This window comes from Diuraphis noxia, unplaced genomic scaffold (genome assembly GCF_037042655.1).
Source record: "Diuraphis noxia isolate RWA-SAM2 unplaced genomic scaffold, SU_Dnox_SAM2 contig0004, whole genome shotgun sequence".
NCBI classification, from domain to species: domain Eukaryota; kingdom Metazoa; phylum Arthropoda; class Insecta; order Hemiptera; family Aphididae; genus Diuraphis; species Diuraphis noxia.
In genome coordinates this window covers 41,392,823-41,416,444 of record NW_028301714.1, presented here as the reverse complement: position 1 = coordinate 41,416,444, position 23,622 = coordinate 41,392,823, and the positions used below count along the sequence as shown (strand labels likewise).

Sequence of the window (23,622 nt, the reverse complement as noted above, 5' to 3'; positions counted from 1 at the left end):
CATTTTCTCATCGAGATAATAATATTTACCTGCAATAGGGCATGCATATATATTATCTATCACGCGTATAATAAACTTCATGCTTGAGATTGACCTACGTTATTATAACCTTGAATGGTTATTATTTGAAAACAAACGAATTTGTGAGAATCTGATTAACTTTTAATAATAAGTCCGGTGGTATTCATACCCATGGATTGTATAATATGTAACTACTATTATTATTTTTTAGTACGATGTAGAATATTATTGCGTCCATCCGTGTAATAACTATATATATATAAATATTAACTGTATTATACACACGCGAATACAATGTATACTATATAGCGTACTGTTTATTTTTGTTATCAATCACAGGTTTTGTTGAACAAGAAACTAAGTTCAACACAATTTACTCTCATGTTATTTACAACATTCTCGAGGGCTGCCAAAATGTGCAAGCATTTACAATCTGTGTCTTACATATCCTTATATAGCTTATTTTCAGCCTTCCTTTTCCTATTTCACGTCTTTCATGCCTTAATAACAAAGTTCATCGCCACGTAGTGGAGTCTATTGAGAATCTTATAATTCGTTGAATCTTTTTCTACCATCATGGTAATGGACAATATAGGGTTTTCATTTTCAGAAATTGTACTTACACCTTATTTATTTAGAGGATGTCAGCACATTTTTTTGTATTCCCTCTCTCTGATCCACACGTAAATTATATGATATTAGATTGCAGATCCCATATCTCGTGTTGTTATAACTTTAGTATTAGAGTGCATTGACCTATAATCAAACTTAAAGTCAAGTGCACTGTCTATGCTAGAAGTTGGGCTCTTTTACTACGATATTTCAGTTTTTATACGATCTATGAGTGTTTTTAAAAATTGTAATGTCGCTATTATAACACATATATACCTAATTAAAAAAAAAAAAACGAACAGCTGCAGACACCAAGCGGATTTTAAGAAGTCGCACATAGGTATAACATATTACATACCGATAATACTCACGATATAATAGGCGGGTCCACGCGGGACAAGAAAACCGAACAAAATATAAACTCAACTTTTCCTAAAAAAACGGGACGATGAAAAAAACGACAAAAACCAGATTTCGAGTGGACTTGGCATGACATATATATATATTATAATATACATTCGTGGACGGTCGAGTAGACTCGGCAAAGTGCGAGTAACACACAATATATATATACATAAAGGTACTCAAAGATGTGAAAATTTATATATATATATAATATGTGTGTGTGTTCACAGCAGGAGAGATGATCGCGTATTCCGAGTGACCGACCGGTTTTAGCACCGGGCCGTAGCAATGCATATATAATAATATATTAAAATATAATACAATATTATATGAACTTGTATCACGGCAACCGATCGTATTATAATCGCACTCTCATACACACATATTGTAGTAATATATGATGATGAACACGAGATAATTCAGTACCTATACCTACTCGCCACGAGTGTTTGCAGCAAGACGCGGCTGCAATCACACACACATACACACATATATTTATAATATTATAATCGTAGACGGGTCTATATTATGTAGGTATAAAGTATATATATATATATAGGTAACTGCGTGGACCACTGCAGCGGCATCAGTGGCGATTACAATATTAATAATAATAAGTGAGATGGATGAGGGTCATCATTCGGTCAAGTATACGCTTATTTCACATAACATATTATATTATTATTATTATTATTATTATCGAGTCGTATAAGCACTTTTCTCCTTTGGTGTGCGCCGCCGCGTGAGAGATTTACCGGCCGACCCCGTTCTCCACCGATAACGGAAGCTGTTCTTCCGCCACCACCTCCATACCACCACAGACAACACTCTACGTTTGATATGCGTATACCAGCTGGTTAATACTTGGTGGGTACCTACATCATATAAATTACGCCCAAAACTAACGAAATTATTATTTATTTGAATTAATAATAACGACAAACGGGTCGTAGTCACTGGACCTGATATTACATATTATGATATCTGATACCTGCTGACACGATAAATATATTATATATTTACCAGATTTACCTATTATGGGATTAACTTTTTGAATGTGATCGATATAATTATATAAAACGATAAATTTGTATTAAATCAATATTAAGATTGATTTATACAAACTCTCAATGACGTACGTAATTACGTAATTAGACATAACTCAAACGATTTTACTGAATTTTAATATGCTCATCCTGCAGACTAGATCTCAGTGCTTAAATTTTTAATGAATCCTCGTAATTTCTCGAATTAAATATAGATGAGAATTTATCCACAGCGATCGAATAAAGTCATATTCACACAACAATACTGACTGTCTGGTCATGCGTTAACTTAATATATGAAATATGTATAAACATGATACACCCAATGCCCATACATAATATTTTGTGTTATGATATTCCGAACGTGAAAATATAAACCAGTTAAAAATCTATTAAATTATAATTATTTATTCGCTTCACCACGACAAGCAAAAATATAATAAAAACACAAAGGAATCCATCGAAGCGCGAAAAAAAAAGATTTTTAGATTTATTTATATTTTTGACAAATCATGATAAGTGAAATCCTGTAGGGTGTATAATTATGGCAATTTTATCTATCTATAATAAATAAACACCAACACTTACGTATAAATGTATATAAGTACACAGTTGTACCTTGTAGTAGTCAGAGAGTATAATAATTTATTATTTCTAATTTCTATAGTTTATTGTTGATACTATTTCATTATATATTTATTAATATAATAATATGTAATGAATAAGAAATTATTTTATTCTACATTTGATAGATTAATGTCACAATTCCTATATTATCGAATAAAACTATACCTAGGTACCTACTAAAATGATATATATACTCGTATATAAATATGATATATTTATAATATACATATAATATATAGGATTTAAAACAAATTTAAACTTTGATTTTTATATGATTCTCGGTATGGAATACAATACAACTTATGTTATGTTATTCAACGATAAAATATTCTGAATATTAAATAGATACAAAATATCATATTTTTTTTCTTTTTAATAATCCAATTATCTACAACTCAGAGTTTAGACCGATACATACCAAATCTCATTAAGTGCTAACCAGCCAGGAGTGAACCAAAAAATATTGTCAATTAAAATATATTTACAAGATGACTGTTATTTTTAATAATATTGCGTTCCATCTACCGTTAGAGAAAACGTAAAAATAATTAACAGTGATAAATTGACATAATCACTTGGCCGCGTTTCATTGTTAATAATAGGTATATATACAATCTACCGATCAAAACCGATTTTAATTGTTGTGTTGTCATTGCATGCCCAAAGCGAGTTGATTCACATCAAAAATTCAATGACTTGACTTTTCAACACATAATAAAATGCGTGCGCCAACAGACAAAAGTCGTTCAAAACCTCTTGAAAATCAAAACACTAAAAACATTAAAATTATTATTCATTGATAATTTTTATTTTATACTTATAATTTTTTTATAGCTATCTGCCAGAATCATGAACATCCGTACAATAAATATTACCTATTTTTATATGTGTAATATTATATGACCATTATATTTCTTGAAACATATGATTAGGAACTTCTTTGGTATGATTTTCAATATGAAAATGTTTCCGAAAATAATTTTAAATCCAGAATAATCCTACATTACACACCAATACTACAAACCAATCTACATCTCTATAAAATTTAATATAAATCCTGTCATTACTTTCGGTTTTCGGAGTTCCTAACCACCACAGAATCAATGGATTATTTTATCAAGATATAACTAGTTGAAGGTAGATAATTATGCAATCGAATAAATTGGATTTAAAAATTTTTCAAATGGTCTATAAATTTGATTTAAAAATAACTAAGTGAAAATATTTAATTAAACTGGTCACTGGGATAATGGATTTATAATTTTCTTTTTTTCATGCCGCAGTTCGTATACTACTAGGTACGACTGGTTTTGAGATTAATTATTTTTTTAACCAAAAATAAAAATACTCGGTATCTCGAATAATATGCTTTTATGTGTATTTACATGCACACTTTTATATATTTATATGAAGGCCATATGCGGTATAATATTATTATCTTTTAATAACCCAAAGACCGTTTAACACGGTTCACCCTTTACCTGTTACATGATGTATATGTACTTAAGTATTTAGCGATACGTATAGCTAAATACGATTTAAAATCAACTTGCTGACATCGCGGTCGCTGCGCTAAAAAACAAACAAACATCTACGCACGTTTTTCTCTTTCCTTGCAGGAGCAACAACAGCTATACCTATAGCAAGAGCAGCTGCTATTGCTATTGCTATACATGTAAGTATATATATATATATATATATATATATATATATATATATATATATATATATACATATTTATTTTTATTTTTTTTGCCGTCATGGGCCGCCCAACCACGGTGGCACGCACGACCCGTGTCCAAAACGTCGAGGAAGTCACGTTCGGTCAATTAAAAAACACAACCGTATATAATATACACAATGGCTGTAGCGTATGTACAACCAAAGATTATAATATATATTTTCGTCGTCGTGTCGACGGAAACATACGTCGACTACGATGACGGAAGTTCAACCACTGCATAAACACATTATAATGCGTATATATTATAGCTGTATGGGCATGCGATACGGTTAAATAATATAATAATAAGTAATATAACCGATACAAAGTGTACTGTTGTAAGAGATGAAAAACAGCGAGAATACTTATACAGTTATATATGTATATAAGTGTCGGAATATAAGCAGTGCGTTCATGTATATATATACACAATATACATAATAATAATATAAAATATAAAGTCGTACTCGCTCATAAAGATAAAATCGTATTGGTATTGTTTATTTTTAAAATCCCGAGCAGAGCAATGGTGGATAATAATATATTGGTTTTACAATGTTGATTTTTTTTTTTGATTTCTTTAAGTGTGTTTGACATACACTTTATAACATTATCGGCAACAATCTTACCTAAACTTTGAGTGTGGATCCTGGCATAACAATTCTAGATCTAGATGATGCTTAGGATAGTAAACACATCAAAAATAAACAATTCTCAGCACTTTAAATGGTATTTCGGTATTGACTTCATAAATTCATAAATTAATAACTGCTACAGTAAAACTCGCTCAAGGTGGTGTTCTTTAAAGAACTGACGGTTACATCTTCTTAATGGAGTTTTGCTGTACTTATATTAATATTTTATAAAATATTGAAATGATAATAATATTACAATAACTGCAATATTGTATGATATATCTATCTGAAATCTATTTTAGTCTATCTAGTTTTTAACCTAAATTGGTTCAACCTAACATATTACCATCATACTGAAAGAATAGAATAAATGTGTAAATATGTACTTATTAACACATCCATTACAGTGACCTACTCAGTGATGACGAGTTGCACTCGACACCCACTATACAGTAGAGTAACTTCACAGTTTTTTTTTTTTATCGACGTTTTTCTGGTGCGGAGATTTTGTTTAAACTTCTACAGTTAATTTAAGGAAATTTGAAAACAAATAAAACGTTATCAACGTTTAAATATGTTGTTTAAAAGGTTAAGTGAACGTTAATGTACGAATATAGCTGATATGGTATAATATAATGCATACTTTGATGTATAGATGAATTTTTAATATCTGGCTGTGTGATAGGATCTAAGGCGGCGGCATCACTAACTTAACTAATGCCATTAAAATATTATGTACAGACACTATATAGGTATACACCGACCTACTATAATCATATATTATTGAAAATGATGATAAATTAAGTGTGAGCTATTTCCAACACATTTATAAATGGTATATATCATGATGGTTAAATAAAAACTTAATGTAAACTGAATTTTTAAGTTTTACAGTTATCTGAAATTAAAACCAATATAATATGTATACTGGATGTATTATATATATATATGTATATATTATATTCATGTTGAATTTTGTAGGTGTGGCCTTGTTTTCCTTTTGGCACCGGTATATTGAAATACGATACTTGCTACACTAAAAAACAAGTGTGTATTTGAAAAAGTAAAAAAAAACTCCTCGATTTAAATAGTTATTAAACAATAAATAATACATCATTTGAAGGTAAGTTTTGTAAAAAGTACTCGATTAATATATACATTAGGTATTGATAATTAATCATAATTATATTGATCAAATGCGATATAGGTACATCTTATATGGGTGTCAGTTAAAATCGTGAAAAAATAATCGCGAAAGTCAAAATCGCGAAAAAAAAACAGCGAAAATAAAAATCGCGAACGGTTTTAACAGCGAAAACAATAATAGCGAAAATTAAAATATTCTTTTAAATATATATCATAAGCCGTTGGAATAAGGCGAACATTTTTTATTGATATTTTCACAATATAGACAGATAAATGTATGTAAAAAACACATTAGTCAATACTCATACTGTTTTCAATCGCTGTACATTATATAGGTACATATTATATATAGTTACGTGTATTTCGTCGATACTGTAATCGCTACAACGAAACCATTATAGAATTCAATAGTCAAAAATTAATTTTATCTCGTATATAGTCATACAGACCCCAAATACAGATTTGATATATGTTGGCATACATTTATATAATATGCGTTCTAAATAGTCCCAGAAGTCATCCTCCGCTCGTTTGTTGCATCTACTACCAGTTGATGCACCAAACACACACCGCAAGGCGATGATTTTGGTTAGAGATAAAAACGAATAATCACTTAGACAAAAATCGTTTCTAATGGTCGTTGATGTGTATAAACAACAGAAACGGGTAGGTTTTAAGACATCTTACTCGACAAAAAATGATGAATATAATAGAAATAGAAATATATACTAAATATAGTACGCCCACATTGATTTATGATCGACAAATCCTCCATGTATGCTAAAAAACGTAATACACAATAACACAAAAACGAATACTTGATTGTACCTATACCCGTATTCGGTAAAAAGGATAATCTATATGAATTAGAAGTCAATGTACCGCGCATAAGAAGAGCGAATGGTATTCACTCATTTCGATAAAATCATTTCCGGTCTGCTTAGCCCGTACTGTGTATGATTTCGACATTTTTATTAGGTACCTATATAATACTTTTCTACAAAAAGTCGTCGTGTTATCGACGAGAAACCGTTTATATGGAAGGCTTAAATAAAATTGTACGTTCGGGGATTTATAGCATTACAGCACGTTTTGCAGGAGCAGGGCTATTGTTGAAATAATAATAATCGATAGGTTCGGTATATAATAATAATGTAATATAAAAATATAATGATAATTACATACACATTGCGCGCGTACATTCGTGTATTTATCTTATAAATTCGTATGATGTTAATTGTATATTATACGATATCAGTTAGTGCATATATCATTATATATTATGTGCGGCGCATTGCCCGGGGCTTACTGACTTCGGTAGTCACGATGTCCGCGATATAAGGTACCAATATACCTAGTTGCGAAATTTCATCGATTTCTGCACAAAATAAACTATAAATATATTTATAAATGCATCGGTAAATATACATATTAAATTGTGTATAGTGTAAAATAGTCAGGGGGCGGCGTGTGACTATATTATACGAGATCATGCACGTATATACCAATGGTATCGACACTAAAAATGTGTTATCTAACAATCGTGCGGGTGAGAGGAATATATATATATAGTATTTAACTGCACGCGTTTTATTTCGCGTCTAAGTTTATTTCATGTACCGGATACGAGTTTTTTTTTCCTCCGCAAAATCAGATATCGGCGGAGATAAATGAATAATACTTTGGCGCCTATCGCACATAAACTCGGGCGTTATATTATATTATAATATGCGTTTTCCGCTTTCTCCGCTGTGCGGTATCGTATGGCTCGCGGTGACATGGCTGACGTACACAGCTGTGATGTATAATATAATAATACATAATACAATTAATGTATACATTTATATATAATACGCGAATGTGTAAGTGTAATGTATATATATTATTGTGTGTGGTTACGTGTATAGAGTTCCGATTAGAGGTATCGTCAAATTATATTATTCCGAGTTAATAAAAAATTTAGATTTTTTACGAAAATAGTCATTGTTAACGAGACACATGCATGTTATAATACTCGTATAATAATAATTTCCAAATTCCAGTTTACCTAACTATTGTTGGGTAACTTAATACAGGCACGTTTTTACTTTTTTCTTTTTCTTTAATAATCGTCACTATTAAGCTGTTGAACGGTTAGAGTGAAGTCGATGAAACAGACCGAATATCGCTGCAGTATGTTGAATTAATATTATTATGGGAGTTACGAAGATGTCGGAGGAAAAAAAACACGAAAATAAAACAAAAACCACACAGTTTATGGTAATTTTTAGTCGGGAAATGTCGGTGAAAGCTGGGTCAGCACCACATCATTGGTTAACCACAGAGCGATTATCAAAAATTATAACATTGTAATTTTAAATTGAAAAATTGAAAAAGGCTACTATCAGAAAGTGTTTTTGAAATTTAATGAAGTAAAAACTGTAGCAATTACCCATACATTTCCAATGATAAAAACTGAAAATTGGTCCTTAACCATTTGAAATTATATACTAATACAATTTATATTATATTACGATAGGTGTATTAAATATTTAAGTCACTTTATAGTTTATATGATATTTATAATATGAATAATATAGGTTTTAATCTCTTGTCCTTGCGCGAAATTTCGTAGGTAGTTTTATAGTAATAACTATGGTATGTGTACACCATCATCTTCGAAGTTTAATAAGTGAAAATGCGAGTATATGTACTCAACAACAATAAAAGATAGTCTGCAAGATCAATATGCAACGCATCCGATACAACATTTTTAATTTTGTCTGTGGTGTTTGCACTTTGCAATGCCTATTGCCACAAATGTCGAACTCGATATAGATATGCTCATAAAACTATTACAATAATCTTTGTATAATTTATGATGTCGGCGCAGAAGAGACTTCACACATCCTTATATCCGCCAAATACATACGTATATAATATTATATATTGCACAAGGACAAGTTAACGTTGCGCTGATCACCGTTGTTTGTAAAAATAAAATAATAATCATCTTTTGGATTTTAACATTTCCGTCGTAGAATCTACAATATAGATAGGCATATATCAACATTTAAAAAAAAAACATAATTATGGTAATAATTTATGTTAGGTACCTACTGCAGAGTTCGAATCAATTTTTTTTTTGTTCCTCGTACCAACAAATATTTATAAATTTAAAATTTAAATTTATAACTATATATGTATATGACCGATAAATCTATAAAATAATTATTTTTATTTACTATTATAATCGTATAGTTGAATTGGATAATAGTATAAGTATAGTAGTTTAGAATAACCCATTTTTTTATTTTTTATTAAGAAACTTTGTAAACAATTAGCTTCGACAATTATGATTATAAATATTACATATGAAAGCAAGAAGAATAACCCATTAATAGTCAAAACTAATGATTATTATTTCTAAATTTCCCTGCGTGACGAATTAAATCGACTGACATAAAAATTTAAATTTCTTTATGTAACAACTTATAAGCAATATTTTCAAGAGTAAATATAGGTACGAGGTACCTATACTTTTGTATTATCTATAGCCGTGCTGAAGTAGGGAAATCCGATCAGTCAGAGTTAACTTAATAATTTTACCTATACCTAATAATAATTATGATTATGGTATATGCAACTTTATACCAAAATAATTATATACAAAGTTTCTTAGTTATCATTACAAATAATTTATACATTAAGTTTTTTTGAAGTCAACAGGCCTCTATAACTTAATTTAATAATTTGCAATTGCTTTCCTCCTTTTTTTGTTTTTGTTTTTTCCTTTTTATATAAATACTAAGAAATTATACTCTTACGTCAAATGCCTCTAAAAAAAAGTATTGTTAAAATCTTAAATCTTGTAAACCTACAATAATTGATTGTAACTAATGGCCATGTAGCTGCCGGGTTTTATTTGATCAATAAAAAAAAAAAGTATACTTATGTACATTAATACTTGACTTATTACTGTATACTGTACAATATATACTTATTTTAAACATAAATGTGAATAACTTTGAATCATGTTCAAATTAAACATATTCCAGTGTACTTTTTGTACACTGATATTAAACAAATTGAACGGTCATCTCGCATAGAAGGGTGATTTCTAAATCGATGTAGCCTACGTTGACTTTATTCTTATTATGTAGAAACTAAAAATACTGCGACAATCGCGATAATCTCTGGACTCTGGTTATGTATAACAATAATATTATTATATATTATGTACCTACGATCAACTCGGAGTGACATCCTCGTTGCGTTGTGATCTGGGTTATTCTCCTGCGGGGCGCATTTGACCCATATATTATATCGGCGGTTGTAGTTTTTTCGTGTACGCCACCGATGCTGCCTTATGCACCTCTATTATAAATATACTGATGTTTATTATAATACAAGCAAAGTTGCTTTCTCTCTCACGTTTGTGCTACGTGCTGTTTTTAATACTTAAAAATCGTGACTGGACCCCGCGCAGTTGAGTAATCCGCAAGTATCTATCCTTATCTCGCACACAAATCCTACATACTCCTCTTGTGCATGTTATATGGTTCTATATGTGTGTGGATAAGTGGATACCGCCTAGCGTCGTTGTCGTCGCCGAGAGAGATGGAAACGAAAAAAAAATTAAAAAAATAACTGTTGCCTCGACATTATACACACACACACACACGCGCGCGGGCGCGTGGTATCATGACCTCATCGAGGCAAACATATATTATTATTATTATTATGCTCTCTTGTCCTGTTGGCTGAACCAGCCTATTCGGATCGTGTGTGCCGTAATTAATTTTTATCGTCGAGAGACGGTCTATATGCTCGACACTCGACGGGAGGGCAATAACAAGAACAGTGTGTTATTAGTATACACTATATACATAACGTACACGACGAAAATTTGGTGTGTCGTAAGGGATGTTTATACGCGCAGGTTTACTAGTATAATGCTATCGCAGTATCTCCCGCTGAGAACTTGTATACTATCGGAAACCTCAGCTGCAATCGTCATCGTGTGTGTGCAGTGTGTGGGATAACAAATTATGATAATAGAGTGCGTGTGTACTATATACATATACATAATATATATTATTTTTTTATAGTTAATAACTTGTGATATAGGCACTCTTATATCTACTACACTCTTATATAAAGTGACTGAAAATACAAACGAACGACGACAATTAATATTTACTATTGTATATTATAAGACCATAATATAATATAGGTAAGTACGTATATTTTTATAGTTATACTATCAACGAAGCTGGTAACTAGAAATATCAAAAAACGAGTCTAGAAAACTAATACGAAGTCGTTAAAATAGTTTAAAAAAATAAAAACCTACAACACCGTGGGTCCATCCCGTGAGCCACATATGAGGCCGTTTGATAAATTATTGTTCAAATTATAGGTGGGCCGGTCGCGCGCACGAGATTTTCTATATCGGAGCACAATTATATCTATGCCAATATTGCAAGATTACACTCGCCCGTTTGACACACTCTACTCTCTATATATGTTACATGAGTACTTTTAGTAATATTTTAATATTCTAAAGCATTATTGAAATAGATGTACGCACAGCGATTGCGCACCAATATTTTCTATCTATATAAGATTTAAGTCTTTGTGCTTCAAACGAATAATTATAATTGTGCCCACATTTTTTCCATAAAAATGTATTATTATTATTATTTATGACGTACAATTGTTATTTCAAATATTATACTAATATACTTGTATGTGTACAATTTAAATAAAACTAGAAAAAAAGTTTTACCATCGTGCCCGTTTTATTGGGCATAACGTTCGGAAAAGTAGAATAAATAAAATAAAGGAAAATACGATTTTAATGCACGATGATTATTCAGATATTTTATTGAGCTGTATACGAACCAAATAGCTCTGTAGGCTAACTGCAGCATACATTTTTTTCTTAAATTATTTTCTAAAAATATTAGATAAACATGTAGATAGGTGGTACCAAATATCTATATTATGTCATTATTATTTATTAGGGTAATCGCTTGTAGTTTAAAATCTACTGCAGTTAAACAAACTGTATTAGTCAGCTTAATATGTTTTAGAGATAAAATGTTTTAACAAAACAACGTCAAGAAATAATACAAAAATAATTCTTTATAAATTCGACAATATATTAATTAAACTATTAAAGTAGTAAAGTACTTGGCATTTACGAGCAACCACACTATATTTCTGTATACGAATACATTTTACGTGTATTAAATTGCAAAGAATTTAAATATGGCGACGGAAGCAATATTCTTTTTTTAAATCTCGTCCAAATTTCAAATTTTACATCAACTTTAGATTTTTCACTAGAGCTTTTAATCATGAGTAGGGGCTGAATTTTAATGCCCTAAAAAATCTCAAGAAAATCCCTTAAAAAAATGCAAAAATAATGACTTAAAAAATTTAAAAAATACACAATAAAAATGAATTTAAATTATTATATAGCTTAAACATAGGAAAAAAAATGTTAAATGATACTACGGTAGGTTATTTTTTTTAGTTTTTTATGAATGTATGGTGTGATAAAATTAATAAAACATAATAGGTATAATAATAATATAACAGCGATAATTTGAGCGGAAATGCTTTGATAAAATCGGTATCGACGATAACTATTGTCGTGCTGTATAATTTATAATTCGTATAGTCAGCAGTTTGCCAAAAGTCTGTGGTTAATAGCGACAATTTTCGTTAATTTTATGAAGATATTGTGAAAAATACTCTATAAATCAAGAAAATTCTCTAAAATAGCCAAAATATACCTTAAAAATGCGTTTAAAGTTAATTTTGTCAAAAACTGCAAAAATAAAAATCACTTTAAAATAATCAAAACAAATTTCGTACTCACGGACCAGCGTTTAAAAACACCAGAAAAAAAACATTTGGATCAAAATCTCAGCCTTGTATATATATATATATTATATATTATATACTCATGAGTATTAAGAATAAAAATAAATCAATGATTTAAACTACACTTTCATTTTTGTTTTTGTTCGATTATCAACAAAGACACACATATAATATGCATAATGTATATTACATTTGTGCACTTGACATTGAATAGGACGCCTCGTCGTCGTCCATTCACCTTAAAATGCGTCTTCTGAAAGCGCTTGTTATTTAAAATTATACCTAACAAAGTAACAAGTAACAACTCATCATATAATATATAGAATGTACAGCAGAGGTCGCGTCCAAAATATCGATATAGGTACTATTAATAATTAATATTATTATATTTATTTTAGTTACTGTCTTCTGCCAGTATTTTATCTATCAATATTATAGTGATGTAGAGTGAGTGTCTTAGAAAACAGTTTGCTATTACTCGAATAGTCGAATGCATACCCTACCTGATAATTTATTATCCTATAGCGCATCGCGGTCGTTGTCTTTTGCTTATACGGCATCCAATTTATTCCAAATCAATTACACGATACGACTGCGTACTTACCTAGGTACATATATTATACACAAAGACATTTCACTTTGTCCTAAAATTTTTTTATTGTAATTTAGTCTATTTATAACGGGATACATTGTGTGTGACACATATATCGCAACAGATATATCAATTATAATAAATCAGCCTGCCAACTGAGCACACGTGTACTTTCTCTGGTCATGTCGAAATTAAGTTATATTATTGCTTTGCTAGCTTTTACGCAATGCCATGCCGGATTTAATCTGCAAAAACCATGCGTGTTCACTCTATTTTAAGATAAGTTATGTCTTATGTGACAGTACATAATAATAACAGTAGAACACAGTTGTTAGAAAATATCAAAACTATTAAAATTTGCTTATATATTTAAATAAATATAATATATATACAGGTTGTAACAGGAAGACCTGACAAATGAAAACACTTATGTTCTAATCAATATTTTTTTATTTCTTATCCTTTATAATTTACTGACTCCTGTGCTACACATATGTGTATTGTCATATTTTTTATTTTTATTTTTAATATTTAAAATAAAATAATTCAAATCTGGTTCGAATTTTTTTGAAAATTTGAAAATTGCTAATTTGTAAATATGGTTTTTACGAAATTTTTGGCTGTAAAAACATATCTAAGTAAAGTGATTTCTTAATGGCTGTAAAAATGCCAAATTTCATTTAAATAATTCAATAATATGAAAAATAATAACTTTTTAAAAAATATTTAGATTTAAACTTATAATAGTTACTTATATAAAAATGCTTTTGAAATATTTTAATTGGTGTAGACTTTTTGAATTCAAAGTGTTTTTTTTTAGGATTTAATCAAATTTGAGTACAAAACTAACGAAATTTCAAAATATAAAATAAACTATATAACTTGAATAAATAGTTTTCCAAACACAGTTTATCTGATTAAAATCCAGATTTACGAATTGGCTATGAAGCACAAAGTTTGTAAATTGTAGAAAAAAATTTTTAAATATTGATTAATACTTATTTATTTTTTCAAAATGATAAAATACTTATACTACCTACGCCGCAGAGGTTCCCAAACTGTGCGCCGCGGTGTGTTGTCAAGGGAGCTGTGCCTCGCTTCCGAGTATGTAATCTGGTCTAAAAATAAACTTACGATATTTTACGATGAAAAAAAGGTCGTAAATTTTATTAAGGGCGCCATGAGGAAACTTCAGTTCTAAAAGGGCGCCACGAGTATGAAAAGTTTGGGAACCTCTGACCTACGGCATATATCGTAAGGATTATCATCTGTAAAATAATATATAAATATAAATGTATTGTATGAGTCTGGGTTCCATACAAGATTATGACAGGTAGTGGCGTAGTTACGGGAGGGGTGTAAGGGGTTTCCACCCTTCCCAACCACCAAAAAAAATTTTTTTATTGGTATTTTATCTTCTGTGATACTTATATAATACTTATACGTTTAGTTTAACTAATAACTTGTAATTTGTGTCATAAATATATTTTAAACCCCCCCCCCCCCCCAGAAAAAAATCGTACCTACGCCGCTGATGACAGGATAATATATATCACTTTAATACTGCATACATATTACAGCAAATGAATTGAGACCGATCATTCGAAATTCGAGTTCGAATCAAATTTACATAGCAATTATTGTTTTCACCTTAATAATATAATCTTAAGATTTCAGAGAACCCAATAATATGTCCTTCTTGGTGCGTTTCTTCTTATGATGATATTTCATCCCTATTATAAATATTACAATAATATATATAGAGACTAATTTTAATGTTTTAATATTAACTTATATACATTTGTCAAGATAAATACAATTTACTCTCGTGCAAGGAAAATTAAAACTTGATAAAATTTTCATGTAGGTATTGACTTCTATAGATATAACTTGCCGAAAAGGACTGTAGACTATAATTATATGCATAGGGTTGTCACGCTTGACAACATTTCTATTTGCAATTCAACAAACTGGAACAGCGTGGACATTTCACTCTTTTTCTAGGGGGGTTATAGTCAAGGTTCGATGACAGCAAACCGACAAACCGCACCGGACCAGACCTTTCGAGGTGGAACCTATGTAGAAATTTATATATCCATGTATGACAGGTGTATTATCACCAGTCCCAATGTCAGTCCACGCAAATAACGTTATTCTAATTCATTTCATTAAAATTATTCGGAAATTAAAAATTGTAAAAAAATAGTTTTTGTTTAATTTGAAATATCGAAATGAATGTCCAATTTTATGGGTGATTTTCTAAAATAATCAATAATTAAATTTATAACTTCTATAAGTATTAAATATTAATTCACTATAAACTATTTTAAAATTAATAATAAATTAGAATGTAAATTAATATTTTTTGTATTAAAAAATCTTTAGACAAGGATAGATACCTCAATTTTTTTTATCTTCAAAAAATAAATTATTTGCAAGGATAAAAATGATAAAACAATCTGTATAAAGATGTGACTCAACTCGTTTCTCAGAATCCTTAAATTGCACTAGCAAAATGTAATGGACACAGCCATAAAAGATACGGTCCCATGAACACTATAGGAATATATAACGTGCATACAGAAAATGACTAATCTTTGTTTACGCAAAAAGTCACTCATTTTCGAGTATAGAATAAAAATGTGTTAAAATCTAAAATATATATTTGTTATATTATTTGATCGGCTGAAATACGTATTGAAATTATATTAATATCGAGTTAATAAAACAAGGAGACATTTGTTTAATGGACACCTCCCAATAGAATTCTAAACCTCTCTAAGGAGAAAATTTCAAAACATCCCACCCAACAAATAGTTTTACTTTGTTTTTTACTATCTTAAATGATCGAACATAACTGACGTGGTCTGCGAATAGTAGACAAATTCTCACTTTCAATGATATACGCGAGTGTCCATTAAATATACAGTGATCAATGCATTATTATACATTTGTAATATCACTAGGTTATTGTGAATCTAAAAAAAAGCTATTCATATAGTTAAACCATATTATATAGCAACGTGTTGAGTTATATTAATAGGTGTATATACCTACTGTGTATTGTGTATACACTATATATTGAGAATAAAAACTTTTAAGTCGTGATGTAATAGCTCATAAACATTTCTTTCATAAACAAATCACACTTAAACATCAATGTTTAATGTAACTGTAATAATAGATAATAATATAAGATATATTAATATTTTATGCACTGTAGTCCGTAGATTGAAGAACCATCACGTAAGTAGACAATATAAATAATATAATAACGGGTATTGTTATCTGCATCTCGAGGTGTTGTTATCACAGTGTAAATTGTTCATATGTCAGGTATTATATACGTGTTGTATTATAACTTAGTAGATACGTCAAACGAGTTTTACTTTTGCAACAACGGCTGTTATAGCCCCGTCAAAGAAACTGTGTGTGTCGGTGTGTTTGATCAAGTCCAGGAATAATTAAAAACGCGCGGGCCAGTCACGACACTGGTGGGCTGTTTGGCCTTCTGGGGATAATGTAAATTCAAAAAAAAAATGTAATCAATGAGACGGAGGTGTTCTACATAATTTTTCACCATTAAAATATAGTGAACCTACAGCAATTAGTAACTGTTCAACAATAATTTAATATTTTTGAATAGGTACTGTCCATAGGTTAGATAGGTACGCTTATGCATAATTACCTACTGAAATTATTCAAATTTCTATATAATAACGTAAAAATATAGCTTACCAAAAACTTATTGAAAAATTTTGTATTTAAATAATATTGTAATTTCCTATTTTACAAAATCCAAAATACATTAGTATAAGCATAGGAATAAGCATAATTTTTTGTAAACAATATTTTTTTTAAACTGTTAATTTAAAAAAAAAATAGTTTTGGTTTTTTTTTATTGTAATTCAAAAAATATTATCCGTAAGAAATTGAAACTCTTTGCATTAACATATATTATTATTTACAATATCCACAGTTAAATTTTTTAAATATCTATTAAGATTATAATATATATAACTTAAAGATATTTATATCACTAACTTACAAACCTATTCACCGTGGTTCTATGGAACTAAATTATAACTCAAAAATGTTAATATAACAGCTAGTAATATTATATGAAATACATTATAATAATAATATGGGATATGTGAAGACCGTTTTTGACAAATCTAGTTCAATTTACTGTATAACTAACAAAAATTTAAATAAGTAGTAATAAAATATAAATACATATACAATAAAATATAGACTAACCGCCTCCACTCAGAAATTTTTTTCGTATACTATGATTGAATGATTCATCATTCAATCCAAATTTAACACGTCCATTAGACTACAGTGACTTACTCAATGACGAGGTACACTGTAAACTTCCTACAGAAAAACGACTTACCCCGGTTAGATTTTCTTTCATTAATTCAAATGGGTCGATTATAGAATGAAGATTTGTGTATTTATATAATATATATACTTGGTATTTATATTGAATGTTTAATTTTTTGGTCTTCATACCCAACACAATATTCCATCAAAATAAAAACGTCACAATACTATAAATAAAACTAAAAAACGAACGAATAACTAATACCATAATATTGGAGTGATTATACGGTTTAATTGTTAGTTTTCAAATAATAATATTACATATGTTTTAATCATGAATTTACTTTAATTATCACGGTTATTTGGTCAATAATTATCAGTTTACTGATCTAAAATTCTAGTAACATTCTTCCTGTACCTACATGTACGATTTGTGTCTTCTGCATACTGTGCACATCTCAATAATATATACGTAATATTCGTAATAATATAGGTATTAGGTAATACAATTGAAAACTAACACAATATATTTTACACATTTTAGCTTTGACATAGCAGCTTATATATATACAGGTTATTAGTTACGATGGTAAACGATGTTGAATTGGTGAGAGAAAGAAGCCTTTGCGGAAATACAGATTTGTATATATTTTATCTTGTCTACCCGCGCATCATCTCCGATACGTGTCTTATATGATTGGCAAACGGCGACAGCATTGATGGCCTCGAAAGGTCAAACCATAAGTATATATTTATGTGTGTTTAATACTGGACGTCCTACTGGAATATAAAGATTTATAAAAAATACATATTTTTTATGCAGCCGTTTATATGTGTTATATACACGTTAATGTGTCCACCGGACTTCCAAAACGGGAGGACCGGTGCCTCGTTTGCAAACCAGTATTTTCAGCAGCCAAATGTCATTCCATCGGGACTGCACAATTCCGTTCATTTCATCTCTACATTATGTTAATGTTGCCGGCAAAACCGGTCACCCAAAAGTACAAGTATGACCCAATACACGCGCGCTTTCCCCCACTTGACAAGACATCTACAAGGGGATAAATCCTTTGTAACGCACACTCAGATGAATATTATTATGATACAATCATATTCTATTGAGTTTCCACACATGTCGTAGAAGACATCAATGACCCACCCAGTGGGTTTATCCCCAAGTGGATTTATAACCCATACAGTTTCCACTATAATACATCTTAGCATCTTACTAAAATTTGAATCTCAAACCAGCTAACCTAAAGACGTATATATATTTATTACTTTATTAGTGTCCAACAATATTAAAAAAAGCCAACTGAGTATATAGAACACGGACATAGCTATGGCTTTGATGGAATACCGAACAACAATTATTTATTAAACACGTCAAGACCAAAATAATTGTACTTGTAAATTGTAACAAGCTATACCGTATCGTATTTCTGAATGGGACAAATTATACCTGACCACGCAATTAACCACAATCGATCACCGTTAATAGTTTTAAATATCGAAATCAGTTATTCGAAGCAATGACAATAGCAAGAGGATTGGAATTGTTTTATTTTCACTTAAATCTTGAAATTGTAATCGACTAGTTTCCAATTTAGTAAATTCAGATGTAGATCGGCATTTATATGCGTAACTAGTAACTATTAAATTATTGGAAGAAAACAGTAATGGATACGGTAAAACTACGATACATTATTAATGAATAAATTAAATAGGAATACATTCAAATATTGAGAATTTTTATTTAAAATTTTTCAATTGTGTATAATATCTTTTATATACTCTATGACTCAACTTCAATTTCCAATCTATATTCTATATATATGTATGATATAAATTATAATCTATTGACATGTACTATGATGGATTTATAACGATGAAAGTAAATATTTTAAAAATTGATTGATGAATTGATGTACACCTAATACCTATTTATAATATGTATATTAGTATTTTTACTAAATATTTAAATATACATGCATTTATTGATATTTCTGAAGTTTTGTAAATTTAATATTTTTTTAAAAACAAATTACACAAAAATATATTTTGAATATATTTATGTGGAAAAAGTACCTATATTTAAATACTGTTAAAATTAATGACCACTTGTATCATAACTTCTAACTATATTTTAATTTAATAATACATTTATTAAATCATTGAAATTAAAAATAATTTCATCATCGATTTTAAAATACAAACAAAAACAGCCGGATAAAAGATTATTATTTTTTGCAAAGGTTAAAAGGGAGCATTTTAAACATGTCAAATATGCCTAAAATATTTAATGAACGAAAATTGAATTATAATTATTTGCGAGAAACGCATAAATCCTGAATTTGATTTAAAAACATGCGTCAACACCAAAATACATTTTAAACTCGCCGCAATAATACGTATCACGTGGTTTGAAAAGTAGTCGATCGTTTTGGAATATATCACAAACAAAATTTATTATAGGCTCAAGACGTGGTCATATATTAAAAATGTATATTGAATACATGTGTTTAAGTTATTTTTATTACCATTGGAGAAAATGTTAATTGCACATAAATCCCGGTCCATCTTGGCATGTTTACAATCGTTTATCCGGATCTTAGGCGGGTGTCCGTTTTTCCTCGACAGTTCCGCGTAAAAAAATATGAAACCCGCTTGAACCGCATGCGTGCCAGTCTTCTACAAGTGACTCTCAGAGGCAACCCATAATATTATAATATTATACATTTATACCGGTACATTTATAATAATTAATAGGTATTAGGTTGGTGCCTAAGATATACTAGATTTTTAGAAGATATACATAATATTTAAATATACTATATTATATAATGTTACTATACTATAGTATTATTATACCATCGATATTGATGCATAAAGTTCGAAAAAAATTAGAAAACCAAATATAGAGATTTTGAGGGGACAATTAGTTTCCCTCTGATATGTCAAACTTGTAATGTGCGCGCAGGGTTATGGATTCAATATCGGAAAATATGATCAACAATAATAATAATACCAAACGGCAAACGTATACAGAATAACTTGACTTACTTAAATAGTATTATAGATTATTAATCCCTGCGATGAGTGTACGAGTGTGAATCTCGCATCCGTGTTTTCATTGGTTGAAAATGCAAACAGCAGAAGAAAAATCACGAATATGAAATCAAAAAAAAAACTACAGTACTATGAGGCGAACCACTTGCTGGGGTGGCGGGCCGAGCGAACACGCGCGAAATACCGATTCAATAGAGTCGCTGCTGGCGATGACCGAACGTCGACTACTCGGGCACACCTCAGTCGACTACCTGCGCCACTATACTGCGGTCCGTGCGCCCGAGGTGGTCTTTGGCGGCGGCACTTCGCGCGGGGTGACCGGTTCGACTGATGCGCACGCGCGCTCGTGCGAGCGTTCCTCACGACCAACAGCTGTTTTTCTCGTGTGGGTCACTGCCGCCTCAAATTATTGTCCTCGACATAAACAAAACAACTCACAAACCGCGCCGTATTCATAATATTATTATTAAACTATCATAATATTAGAATGATATCCTATCCTATCCTATTTATAATCGGCGGCTAAGAACTCGGGTGATGGGGTTTAGACATTTCCGACGCCTGTTGGCTGTTGCTTCCGCAAGTTATGACGATTTTAGAATCGTAATTAAAAGTTTAGAAAATGAATAAAGGTAAATATAATCGATGGAAAACATTGAAACGTAGCGAATTTGGTATGTGAAGCTTATAAGCCACAAACGCCAAGGAATGTTCAATATTTAAATATATGCATATACATTTTTAAAATATGACTGAGTTGAAGTTATTTTTTGTCCTGTTTAACATAATATCATATAACAAATAATTTAGTTTAGACTTTTTAGGTTTAAAATCTTAAGCATTTTGTTTTTTAAAAAAATTCTCTTGTTTTAATTAAAAATGTCTTTCTTAGTATTGAGTATTTATTAAGTTTTAGACTCACACAATTTTGATTGACATACAAAAAAGACACAATTCAATTTAGAAAAAAAGATTTTTATATCATTAAAAATAGGTATAAAATTTTAAAATAGTTTAACTAACTTTTATGTAATTATAATTTTAAATCTTTACCAAAAGGTAAAAATACCATGGGCTGTAACTAAATTACCATATATTGAAATTATTGAAAATGGCACGGTATTGTCGATCGTCAGAAATAGAATGAACCAGAGAATAATGATCATCACAAAAAAAATATTTCAGAAACATCATTCAAAAAGTCAAAATTTCACCGCAAAATGAATCCTATTTAACCTATGGAGTTCTAATTTTTTAATTATGCAGTAAGCATGCGTAAATATGCATACAGTGGGTTATTCAAAGTTTTTTCCTTGTATGTGGGGATAGAAACAAAAAAGTATTATAAACACGTACTAATTTTACGGAAATTACTATAAACTTTCGCTCTCTTATATACTTTATAAGATTATAAAACAGATATAAATATATTATAAAATACATTATATATATATTATTATTATTATACATTATATCGATTTATAATATAGATTCATATGATTTTTTTTTAATAGGTGTAGCGGACGTTGTACAATAAATTGAATTGAAACTCATACTTAGCAATGTTTACTGAATAATAAATGTTTCATTTATGTAATCGTTTTAAATTCATATTGTAATTATTATTATAATTGGTATTTTTTTTAAACTCAAAACATAATTGTAAATTTCATGTAAATGATACCTAATTTACGTAAAACACACAGTGATGTACCTATATTGCCTATACGTTACGCCGTATACTACGCTTAGTGTTGGACACTAAGTTTATAAACGACGCGCGACGGTGGTTTTTATATTTTAATTTTTAATACAAAATTATACTGGTGAGCCAAGTCCTAAACGCTAAAACCAATATCATCATAAATGTATAGGCTCTGCTGTTAATATAATTTACAATTAATGTATGATAGATCTATTTCATGGATGTATAAACTATTTGATCGAAAATTTCTCCTAAAAATGGTATCAGTACTAAAACTATTATTATTTTTTTTTTTTTTCGTACGGTGCTATGTCCGGGAGTAGGCACGAAGGCCTAGTTCGGATGCCTATTTGGCAGAATTTCTATTGGGGCACCTGTAGGTTTCTGCCATGTCCCGGAGTGGGGGATGGCGGCACTTGTTCTCCGGCCACTGTGACTTGCCCAGAGAAAAATGTCACCCGATGGTCGAGGATCGAACCCGGTCCGGCTGAGCCACAGCCGACGCGTTTGACCGCTCGGCGCCACCTCGTCCCCCGAGAATTTTTTTCACGTTTCATATTGTTATTCCCATTTGTTTAGGGTTCTAAATCATTGTAATCATAGGGGTTTCCAGTTCGAAAAAATGTAATGTATTAATAAGCCAAATAATTCTATTTTTGGTACATGATAGTTTTGTTTAAATAAAGACTTAGACTTTTTTTAAGATTTTGATATAATTATAAATTAATGATGGATCAAAATGATCACAATTGCTCTCAAAACTATTGAATACAATCGATGTGATTGTAGTGATAATATAATATTATAATATTATTACACTCAATTATGAACGT

At 29.9% G+C, this 23,622-nt stretch overlaps 1 protein-coding gene across 2 annotated transcripts in view; it reads right to left on the bottom strand.

The window, feature by feature from the left end:
- LOC107167384 (leucine zipper putative tumor suppressor 2 homolog) overlaps window positions 1-21,356 on the bottom strand; it is a 50,027-nt gene extending 28,671 nt beyond the window's left edge. Inside the window, exon 1 of one of the 2 annotated variants that reach the window (XM_015516406.2) lies at window positions 21,079-21,356. The gene's annotated coding sequence lies outside the window, so the exon portion shown is untranslated. Of the gene's footprint in view, window positions 1-20,555; window positions 20,575-21,078 lie in introns of those variants that run through there. The other variant, XM_089227132.1, reaches the window with a different exon arrangement.
- Between the last annotated feature and the right edge of the window lie 2,266 nt (window positions 21,357-23,622).